Source organism: Pinus tabuliformis, chromosome 2_2 (assembly GCF_031772625.1).
Source record: "Pinus tabuliformis cultivar Carrire ecotype Pingquan chromosome 2_2, CPIR1, whole genome shotgun sequence".
NCBI lineage: Eukaryota > Viridiplantae > Streptophyta > Pinopsida > Pinales > Pinaceae > Pinus > Pinus tabuliformis.
Window position 1 is genome coordinate 614,132,100 of NC_142300.1, and position 8,719 is coordinate 614,140,818.

Below are 8,719 nucleotides of genomic sequence, written 5' to 3' on the forward strand. Positions count from 1 at the left end.
ACCCCTGAAACTATACTAATACTAGTCAAACAACGAGGGCATGAAAACCCCTGAAACCACACACATACACGGAGGAATCGAAACCCCAAGGGTTATACCCAACTAAAGATAGAGCAAGCAACATAACAAGCAAAAGGAAGATACAGCCATGGAAAGACCCTACCAAGGTTTTCCCTAAGCCTGCGAAAACTACCAAGGACAAGGCCGTGGAGCAGCGTTCCCCTGGAATGACCTGCACACCACCACAAAACAGGGCAGCAGTCAAGTAGGGCCACAAGACCAAAAATACAGTGAAATAGATTAACCAAAAAGGAGCGAGGATTTACCTGGAGAAGGTCTGATTCTGCGACGGTGGACGAGAGCCAAGACTTGCAACAGAGGGTTTCTCCCAACAGAAATGCCATGAGAGAGTTTTGCCTGCTCACCAAGGAGCCAGAAGGTTAGAGACTTAAAAACGAAAGGAGGAAATGAAATTGGAACAAGAAAATTACTTGAGAACGAGTTCGCTGAGCCATCCAGTGCAGTAGCAAGGTGAGAACCTGTGTTTGTAGAGCCAAATCATCACCAGACCCAACATCAAGAAAACAATCATCGCAAAACAGAGCAGAGACAAAGTATGAGCTAGGTGACAGAGATAAATCGACTTGCAGGTGGGAAATCGACCTGAAACCCTCCAAGAACCAGCGAAGTAAACCACCACAGGGAGTAAGCAAAGGCACGGTGCTAACAAACCACCACAGGGAACAAGCAAGGCACAACACTAACAAACCACCATACGGGACAAGCAAGGCACAACACTTACCAACCATCACAAGAACTAGGTGAAAGCACCGAGCACCCATAGAGCCAAACCAGACCACAACAATGCAAGAATGAATTCCAAATACCCTCGGCAGGTGTGATAGACTGTGTTTGCAAACCTGAGGCTAGTACGAAGGGCAGGCCGAAAAACATAAATCGCATTAAAACCTCACACCAAAACCCTACCACTGTTTTAAATTCGAAAAACGATAAGAGTTAAACAGTCGCTACTACGTGTCCCTCCTCGGGATCACCACCAGAGAGACTGAGTTAGTTTCTTGTGAGAATATTGGAGTTTTGAGCTGAGAGTAGGGATCACGTTCAAGAGTTTTTTAGGCTCATGAATTAACATATTCTTATGATCTATTATTTTTCTCGGCCTCTTCACTTCTATGAGAGACGTTTTTTTAATTTGTAGCTTATCTTGTAGTTCTTCCTTAATAGGTGAAAGTGTGTCCTCTTTTTTTCCCTCTTTCAAACCAAAGATTATGAGGTTCAACTTTATTTGTTATCCTCATAGTCTAAATTTATAATATTATTCATTTCTTATTTGATAGGTGTGATATATTGTTTACATTCCATACCATTTATGGCCAACTTATTAATTTTCTTCTAGCTCTTAATTCAATTTCTAATTATTGCTCATTTTCCTTTCTTCCTATCTTTATCTCTTGATTTTTTTTGCTTAATTTAGCTTGATCTTTAGGCATGATGTATTGATTTATAGATACTCCTAGCCTTTTATATTGAAGGTGAATGCATGAAGATGGGTTACACTTTTGGGCCAAATGTGGCGATGAAATTTCAAGTTTTTCCCCTTTTATCAAACTGTAACCCTCAAAATTCATATAAGCATTGTGAATTTTAATTTGGAGTAAAAAGGAAATATGTGGAGAATTAAACTATTGTCCTAATGACATTTTTTGCACATCTTAAGAGGTATGAATGTGTTCACGTAGCATAATTTATTCTAAAATGTGTAATTATATATATATATATATATATATATATATATATAGATATATATATATATAAGCATGATCTACATGGAAAGAACTAAGTTTTTCATATTAAAAAAATATGTTTTTATGAAAATTATAATTTTTATTATTTTTCGAAGTTGGCAAAGTAATATTTCAATTGTATTTTGGAGACATGCGTGTTCGCGTAAGATTTTTTTCAACTCTTTAAATAAATTGAAAAACCAAGAGTACCCTTTTTAAGAGGACTCATAAATGAAGGTAGTGGTATCTTTTGAAAAAAAGAATATTGTGTATATTTCATGTTATTGAATTTTTATTTAGCCACTTTGAAATTATCCTAAACAATTTCAACTGTTATGTTTAAGAGAAATTAGATGAAAAATATCATATGAATTCAAAAGTGTCAAATTCATATTCCATTGCATAGAGGATTCTTTCACGAATCCAACATGATCAACTCCACCACTTAAGGACAAATTCTGCCATAAATATGCTAGGGTACAAAATGGGGTTGCAGAGAAATCTTTAGAAGGGGTGCAAAAACTATAATTTTTAGGAACACTCATTCGAACGCTTAAATTCAAAATTTTATTTTCTCGATTGAGCATTAAAGAAACCCTCAATCAAGTCGTATGGGTGGTTAATCAATAACTCGATTGAGCCATTGGAAGGCTAACCACCACCAACCACTTGCCAACTTTTATTAATGTTATTTATGTAGAATGCTACGGCTTAAGGGCTCAATTGCGCCTATAGTTCAATCGAGATTCTGTTGTTGACCCAAAAAAAAGAAATTAGTCTAAATTCAAATGTAGAAAACAAAACAACAAATATTCATTCATAGATAAATGTCAGAGCATGAAAAATTACACAAGGATTCACATCAAACATGAGAAATTGGAGATTTGGATCTAAAAAAGGGAAGAAATTTCCATTCACATAGGAAATGCAAGAAAAATCTTGAGAAAGGATGACAAAAAGACGTCAAATATTGAGAGAACAAGAATATCACGCAATTCAAGAAATTCATGCAAACACAAGTAATTCAATTTGTCTCACTTCTCATATTACTTGCTCCATATTGTATGCATTAGGAAATATGATTGAAAACAAGAAACAAATAGAGAATGAAATAATGAAGCTAAGATAAAATAAGCATTGAAAGTAATGCCATGTAGTTAAAAATTGAGATGTAACAAGAAGTAAATAAAACCACTTGAAATGTGCAAATGATTGAAAACCACTTGAAAGCATGCAAATTATTAAAAACCACTTGAAACCATGCAAATTATTGAAAAACAATCGAAACCATGCAACTTATTGAAAACTAATTAAAACCATGGTTTATTGGAATTTTATGAAGCTGCTTCAATTCATGCAAATTATGAACCACTTTCGAATTGTAATGGTTTAGGATAACCCACAAAATCTAAGGATGTGATTTAACTAAAGAAAACCATTGGAACATAATTTTCATATATAATTTACATGAATTACAATTCATGGCAATTTATTTACAAGAGGGATTAGCAAAAATGGTTGTCACATAGGTTCTCCAAAACCTATAAACATTAGTTTGATTAATACTTTATATCCTTGTAGGAGTTAAAAGAGACAAAATGTGTCAAGATATAGAAGGAGAAAGAATATCCCTCCTTCCAATGTGCATGAATTGAGAAGACATTCTTTGTTAAACCTATATAAAAACATTAATTTTTTGTAATATTCATCATCATATATAAAATTTAATGGTTCCTTGAATCCTAAATGATGGTCCCTACCTTTCAAAACCCCACAAGTTTCTTCTTTCAATTCTCACATGAAGTATATGCGTTTTTTTTAAAGAGAACAAGTTTTTTAAAGACATACAAAGTGTAATGTAGATTCATGCTTCTTTAGTAAACTCTCCAAATCTTATAAGTTATTCCTAACACCTACTATTTTTTAATCACTTAAATCTAGTTCATTCTCTTCTCACGATCATTTTTACTTGAAATTAGATTGGAATCATCGAAATGTTTTGTAAATGAGATATATGAAAAAAAATATAATACCATCGTAGTTACAATAGGGATCACTTTTAGTTTGGGATTTATATAGTCTTTTGAAGATATGGAAATTGTTGCTAAGAAGAAGTAATTTTGAGAAAGGTCTTGAAATGCTTCACTTGGTAAATGTGACTTGTTGTGAAACCAAACAAAGCTTCAAACCTAGATTCACTAGTAAACATTTAGGGTTATATCTAACAATAGATCACCTTTATCACACACCCTTCAATCCTATGCCCAAATGGTTTTAATTTTTTTCGTTTCTTAAACATGGTTTGGGGGAAGAGTGAAGAGAGATTATTGTTTGTGGGACTAGATTACTTTGGAAATAGGTATATATTGACAATTTAATCTCCAATTTATCTAATTTTATTCTTAACACCTATTCTTTTTAAACCATTTTCTCTTTCCTTCTGTTGTCACAATCTCCTTTAGTTGGCATTGAATTTTAATTCAAATGTTTGATGAATGAGATGTAGAACAAAAAATATAACTTGATCTTTGATGTAGAAATCGCTTTTAGTTTAGTATTTATATAGTCTCTTGAATAAATGAAAAATGTCGCTAAGAAGAACTAATTTTGAAAAAGGTATAATGCTTCACTTAGTAAATGGAGAAATGGAGTTAGCTACATTAAAAAATATGTATTTATGAATTTAGTTTTTCAATTTTTTACAATATTTAATGAATAAAGAAATTCCAATTTTTTAGTAGTATGGCACATTTTCTTGAAATAGTTGATTAAATACAATAAATTTATATAAATAAGACTAAAATATAAATGAACAAATTTGAATTATGATATAGGAAAAATTATAAAAAATATAAAAATAAATTTAAAATAAACGATTTTAAAAAATTAGCAATATTGTATTTTATTAACCGTTTATAGAAATATGTTTAACCACACATTATAACTATACAATACATATTTCAAATGATGATTTTTAAACACTTAAATTATAATATATCATTAAAATTTATATATAAAATAATTAATTTTTCATTGTTAACATAGGATCATATTTAAAACACAAAATATAAATTTTTAAGTGTGCAAATATATTACAAATTGCATACCTTCAACTAGTTTGCAAATTTCTTATCCTTTACATGGGGGTCCTCTATTGGTTGTTCTCAATTATGGCATTGATTGAAGTCAAATCATGATTTATGCATAAACAATAGATGATAGTTATTTAACTAAATCAAGTTATGTAATTTAATTTAATTGGAAATGGCAATATAATGTTTCCCAAAGCACTAATTTTTCATCTCCCTATATTATACTCACATATTGCATAATTTGGACAAGTAATTATCCCATTATCCACACATCTTTTTTTTCATGCAACGAACAAACATCACATAGTGTAATTACGGGGATTGTATTAAAGGATCATGAACCACATATCCACATATTTTCAATTCAAACTCTTTGTATGTGCACTAGATTCACCTTGCACACACCATCACTACTAACCAATTTTCTTTAATAACCATTACAAGTATAGTACTTGCTTATATTTTACTTTGGAATTTTTCACACAAACATATGCTCACATAGTAGAATTAGGAAAGAGTAAGTGGCCCATCATCCACACATCATTTCTTTTCTTGCAAGTAACAAACATCGCATGGTTTAATTAAGGGAATTGTAAAGGATCACCACATATCCACATCAATTCACACTTTTTATGTTCACAATTTCACTTGAACGCACATTCATTCCACACACTAAGCTCACTTAAACTTTGTATAAAGGGTATCATTTTTCTAGAATCCTTTTACCTAATTTATTTGAGCTTATATTTTGCTGCACACCCTAATTGAAGCAAAGTCTTTCTAAAAACAATCTTAACCTGAACACACTAAAGTCCCCACAGGGGCCACACAATACTTTATAGTTTAGGCTAGGACCATGGCGATAGGTAGCCCATAAGTAATCATGGTTGTTTTTAATATTGAAACATGGGAAGTTGTCTTTTAGGAAGCTTAAAATCTTGCATCATCTAATGAAAAATATGATACATGGAAATAAACCTATGGAGGGGGTACAACCTAGGTGGTAAATTATCACAAACCTTCATTTTGTCTCTCGACATGTGGTAGTGGTTCTAGGCCAAAAATTGACAACTAGAAGTTGAGATTCGTCCATTCCCACTGGACATAGGTAACTTAGTGGTAAAATATTAGGGTATCTTTCCCTATAGGTTGAGGTGTGGGAGCACTTAGACCTGAGGTGATCTTGGTTAGGCTACTATAAGTGTCACCAACTCTTTCAGGATGTAGCCCTAGTGTGTTTGGCAACTATAACCCTCTCCATACCTTGGTTGGTTTTTTGACTATTGGAAGCATCGCCAATGACATTTATGACGTGGCCCCAATACCCTATTCCAAAATATTCACAAGACCCAGTTGCTTCTTGAGTGGAATAAAGTTAGGTATTTCTAAGGTTTTTTTATCATACGAAAAACCTCAAATAAACCTTTTTTGTTGATTGTTTCACAAATTAGAATTAAAGGGAAAATTAACCATGTGAAATTGGGTTACACTTTTGACCATTTTTTAGAAAAAAAATATGATTATTAAAAGTTTTTCAACTTTCGGAAAGCCAAAGTAATTTTTCTGTTAAGAATTTCAATTTATAGTAAAAAGAAAACTTGTCAAAATTTTTATTAGCTTTCTATTGCTTACATTTTAGAATTTTTTTATTCACATTCGATATGTCAACTTAACAATTGTTTGGCTGCGTGTTCTTTAAAAATCAAGGGATTTGTAAAAGTCATGTTCTTTGGCCCTAGTGTATTCTTTGTTAACCTTGCATTTTTGAAAAAAAAATGTGTTGCAACAATATAGAAAGACTCTATGTCGGTATGGATATATTTACAAGACCAACAGACGCAAATCATAATTACTATAATTTTTTGAATTGAACCAATATAAAAAAACTACATATTTTGAAGATGTTTAACATAACACGGTGTTTCTCAACAGACTAGCTAAAACCTAAAAATCTAAAAACTACCCATTAAAGAAGACAAAACAATGTAGTGCACCACACATTTTCCATATTTTTTCACAGTGTATTTTGGAAGATAAGGGATTTTGATTTCACTGGATCATAATGACCTTTAGAATTTGTTTGCACACATTTTACAAGAAAATTAGTTAAAATTAGTAAATATCTATAAAATTCCATAAAATTGATATCTACTGAAAGTAGATTTAATATATTAATGCTGGTATTGGTTCCAAAAGTAAATTCATTATATTTGATGGAGTTTAACCATTCTGAACTTGGAGAAAGGTGAACAGACCCGAGTTGTCGTAGAGTTGCATATTTTCAGCCGAATTGTTTTTCCAGCTGAAAAAAATAATGTTCGATTGAATTACTTTTTGTCGTGAATGAACGTCAAAATAAACAGAAAATCTTTTTCTGCCTAAAATTTAAAAAAAATCGGTCGAAAAATCTATCCATATTTTCCATTGACCACAAAATTGAAACGATGCGACCCTCTAATACAACTGTTTCATCTGAATGCTATAAATAAACTTGGCTGAAACATCATTTGCATACTCACATTCTCCATGTGTAGCTTTTGAATACCAAACTTCTTTGAATCTAATTTTTGGATGGAATTGTTTTTTGGGTTGGACTTTTAAAGTGCATTTTTTTGGGCTGAATTTTTAAAGAAAGTTTTTTACGCTAAATTGTGAAAGTGAGTTTTATGGGATTAATTTTGAGAGTGAATTTTTTAGGCTGAATTTTGAAAGTGAATTTTTTGGATGGATTTTGAAAGTGAGTTTTTTTGGTTGGATTTTGAAAGTGACTTTTTTGGGCTTGATTTTAAAAATATACATAGATTGAATTATCATGGGGAATCAAAGAAATTTCAAGAGAAAATATGATCAAATTAGAGACATTGAGGCTCGTAGAGAATACTCGAGAAACTATTACAAAAGAAAGAAGGAAGACCGCTTAAATATTGAAAGGGAAAATCAATCTCAACAAGAAGTTTAACCAGGTATGTAAATGTAGATATTATAAATGATATTTAAAATTTAATAGTGTATTATGGAATTTAATTTTTATTTGATGAACTAATTTGAAAAATATTTTGCAATGTAAACAGAGAGAGGATTTCCTCATAACATTGACGATGAGATTGAAAATGTTGAAAGACAAAGTGAAACAAATAATGAACCAATGATTGATGATGTTGTTGAATATGTTGAAAGAGATTCAAGTGAAAAAGTTGAAACACCCTTAAGTATGTATATACATGTAATGTATTATTGAAATTATACATATTTATGAGTTTCAATTTCATGAACTCTATTTTTTAATTTATTTTTTTAATGAATATTTATACTCATTTACATTAAATTTCATATGTATAGATGAAATCAATATCGATGATGACATGTTAGAAAATTTTGACACTGGCACACATGGAGATAAAAAAATTGACTGTGTTATATGATATCGTGTTAAGTTCATTATTGATAAATTCTTCAAAGTTGAAAATGTGACAGTTCAAGTTCAAATTTTGAGAGGTCTCTTAACATCAAAGAAATTAAAAGAAGCTACAATAGTATTGGGAATTCGAAAATCAATGAAAGATAAAAAGGTGAACGAAAGTGTGATTCAAGATATAAATAGTGCTCTAAAATCAATTGGAAGATCTAGAAAGAAAAGTGATCTAGATGCACGTAGAGAAATACAAATGGCAGTGGTTTCATTAAGTACTAAAGAAAATTATTTGGTAAAATCTATGGTAAAAGCATTAGGGACCTCACAAAAAATATTGCACAAGCATAGGAAATTTCGATTGCAAATAGATGCAAATGATGAACTTTCTTTGCTGATAGTTATATGTAGGC